General features: G+C 64.6%; 1 protein-coding gene across 1 annotated transcript in view; it reads right to left on the bottom strand.

Moving 5' to 3' along the window:
- AGAP3 (ArfGAP with GTPase domain, ankyrin repeat and PH domain 3) overlaps positions 1 to 3,213 on the bottom strand; it is a 104,896-nt gene that overhangs the window by 4,574 nt on the left and 97,109 nt on the right. The window lies entirely within an intron of this gene.

Raw genomic sequence — 3,213 nt, 5'->3', positions numbered from 1 at the left:
AGGGCGGCGTCAGCCCTCGAGCAGGGCCCACAGGCAGCCCCCCCCCCCCTCCGGGCAGGCTGGAGTGGGCTGCGAGGGAGCCCCCCCCCCGTGGAAGCGAGGCGAGGCAGGGTGGGAACGCCCCACAGAGTGGGGGAGGACGGATGGGCCCTGGAGGCAGCTGCAGACTCCTGGCCCACCCAGCCCAGCCGGCCCCGCTGGGGAGCTCCAGCCTCCCCCCCCAGGAGTACAGCTTCACCAGGCTCCTGGATCTCCTATGCACACCTGCTCTCCCCCTGAAATGAAAGGAAAATACAAAGCGCAGCGCAGCACCACCACCACCTTAGACAGGTCTGGAGAAAGGCCAAGCCCGCCCTTCCCGCCCGCCCCAGCGGCAGAGGCAGCGGCGGCAGCCTCTCATGCAGGCGGCCCACTCAGGGGCCTCTCCTGGGCCTTCTCTAGCCCTGCTCCACTCCAGAGCAGCCAATCTCCCCGTGAGGACTGAGCTCCTACGGGAGAAGTCCAAGGAGAGAAGCTGGCCACGCTGACCGGCTGCTTTGCCCTGGACAGAGCAGAGTGGGTCTCCTCCTCCCTCCGCCCAATGAATCCCTCCTGCCCTTCCTCCACGGTGGTGCCCTGGCCGGGGGTGGGGGGCTGTGACCACGGCTCTCCCTCCTCCTCCTCCCATTTCCTCGGCCACCTGGACAGAGAAGGGGACGAGGCAGCTCTTGGCCGCCTGGCCTGGCCTCTCTCCTGCCATGCCCACCAGTTCAGCCAGGAGTCCAGAGCCAGGCCCGGCAGCCTCCTCCCAAGGCCTCCGCCCCCCCCCCCCGGAGTGCACACCAAAGCTCGCGGGCTGGGTCCTTGGGTCCGCTGCGGGGCTGGACAAGCTTCGCCCTGCCCGCCACGAGGCTCAGACGGTGCTGGCCCAGAGGGACTCACGCCAAGGCAGCGTCACGGACCCCACTGTTTCTGCCCTGGCTGGCACCTCTACGAACGTGCCGGGGCAGGAACGAGTGTTCCTGCTCATCCCCAGCCCGGGCAGGAGGTCTACAGAGGGCACGCGGGGCCACCACGGGAGTATGGCAGTGCGATCCGAAGCCGACTGAGTCCTCTGGCATCCAGGCCCTTGGAAAGGAGCCGCTCTCTCTGGGACTCTGCACTATGAACCCCTGAACCCAGGTCCCAAAAGGGAGCGGGGTCAGACCACCTCCACCTCCTCTCCCGGCTACTGGGTTTTCCCGAAGATCCTCTCCAGAACCCGCTGGGGCCCAGGTTGCTGATAAGCAGAACACCCCAATCTAATCGGAGAACAGCAGCAAACCGCGGAAGGCCCAATTCTGCGTGGTCCTGACTGCTGCTGGCCAATCGGAAGCCACCTAGGTGGGCGTATCCAGGAAAGAGGCACCACCCACCCACCCAGGAGACCGCAGGAGCAGCCTGTGGTTCCGGTCAGCCAGGCTCGGGGTGGGGGTGGGGGGGCTTCCTGTAGCCCCGGCCAGCCCCTTCCTCTGCACCCCTGGGGCAGTCTCCAGAGGCCTCTTCCTGCCAGCCCCCCCTCCCCCCCCCCCGGGGGCCAGGGGCCCTTCCAGCCAGGCTGGAGTCTGGCTGCAGCTGGAGCTGGCTGAGAACGCAGGCCGGGCTCCTCCCCAAACACGACAGCTCGAAAGGCATCCGAGGCGGAGCCGATGGGCAGCAGGCTCAGGATGGACAAGAGGAATATACCTCCTCGCTGGACAAGTGGTCAAAATTGGGGATCTGCTGCCAGAGGAGGCGGTTTGGCCACAGGTGGCTTTAAAGAGGGACTCTCAGCTTCATGGAGAACATAAGAGAACATGAGAGACACGCCCATGTTGGACCAGGCCAGTGGCCCCTCCAGCCCAACACTCTTCTGTGTCACACAGTGGCCAGAAATACCAGGAGCCCCATCAGGAGCCCCACCCACCAGTGGGGCCAAACGCTCTGTGTCAGACAGTGGCCAAAAACACCAGGTGCCATCAGGAGGTCCAGCAGTGGGGCCAGGACACTAGGAGCCCCTCCCACTGCCCCCCCCCCCAAGCACCAAGAAGACCGAGCATCCCTTGCCCCTGACTGAGAGTTCCTATCTAGACCTTGTGGCTAAGAGCCACTGATGGACCTCTGCTCCATATGCTTATCCATAAGAACATCAGAGAAGCCAGGCGAAGGGTCCCATCCAGTCCAACGCTCTGAGTCACACAGTGGCCAAAAACACCAGGGGCCATCAGGAGATCCAGCAGTGGGGCCAGGAGGACACTAGAAGCCCTCCCACTGTTGCCACCCCCAGCACCAAGAAGACAGAGCATCCCTTGCCCCAGAGTCCCTCTCTATACCTTGCGGCTAATAGGGGCTACTGATGGACCTCTGCTCCATATGCCTATCTAATTCCCTATTAAAGCCGTCCATGCTTGTAGCCACCACCACCTCCTGTGGCCGTGAATCCCATGTGTTAATCACTCTTTGGGTGAAGAAGGACTCCCTTTTATAAAGGAGGAGAGGCCTGTCAGTGGCGACGAGCCACGGTGACGAAAGGGAACCGCCATATCCCGGGGCAGGAAGTCTCTGAATACCAGCGCTGGGAAGCAAGAAGAGGGGGGAGGCCTCGGCCTCTGGGCCCTCTTGCTGGCCTGTGTGTGAGACAAGAGGATGGACTCACTAGATGGACCCTCCCGCCCTCCCTCCCTCAGTCGGTTGGGTCTGATCCCGCAGGGCTCTTCTCCACAGCCAAGACCGGTCTGCGTTCACGGATCCAGAACACGTGCCCCCTTTCTCACAGAGACGGAGATGGAGACGGCCTTGTGGGATCTATCCCCGCTATCTTCACCAAGAGGACCGTGCCCCAGGTGGGGGCCCTCCCAGCCACACGGCGGGGCCAAAGGAGGAGGCAGCCAGGGTCAGCCTCCGCCAACCAAGCGCCTCCTCTTCCTCCTCCTAGAGACCGGGAGTCCCACCAGCAGGGTGACGGTGGAGGGGGTTTCCCAAACTGCTGCCTGGGGCTTTCTACGGTGGCCCTTCCAAGCTCTGGGTGGAATCGGAAAGGGCCTCGGCCCTCAGTCCTCCTGGATCCAGCTGCGCCCGCAGCCTTGAGCCCCCCCCCCCCTTGTGGGTCTGTGCTCCAGCCTCCAGTCCCTTCCGGCACACACCTCTGGAACAAGGCTCCCCCCCCCCCCCGGCACCCCCCCCCCCGGCCCCGCCCCCCCCCCCCCCCCCCCCAGG

The sequence above is a fragment of the Gekko japonicus genome, unplaced genomic scaffold (genome assembly GCF_001447785.1).
Source record: "Gekko japonicus isolate JY-2015 unplaced genomic scaffold, Gekko_japonicus_V1.1 scaffold1794, whole genome shotgun sequence".
NCBI lineage: Eukaryota > Metazoa > Chordata > Lepidosauria > Squamata > Gekkonidae > Gekko > Gekko japonicus.
This window is presented reverse-complemented; position numbering and strand designations above follow the sequence as displayed.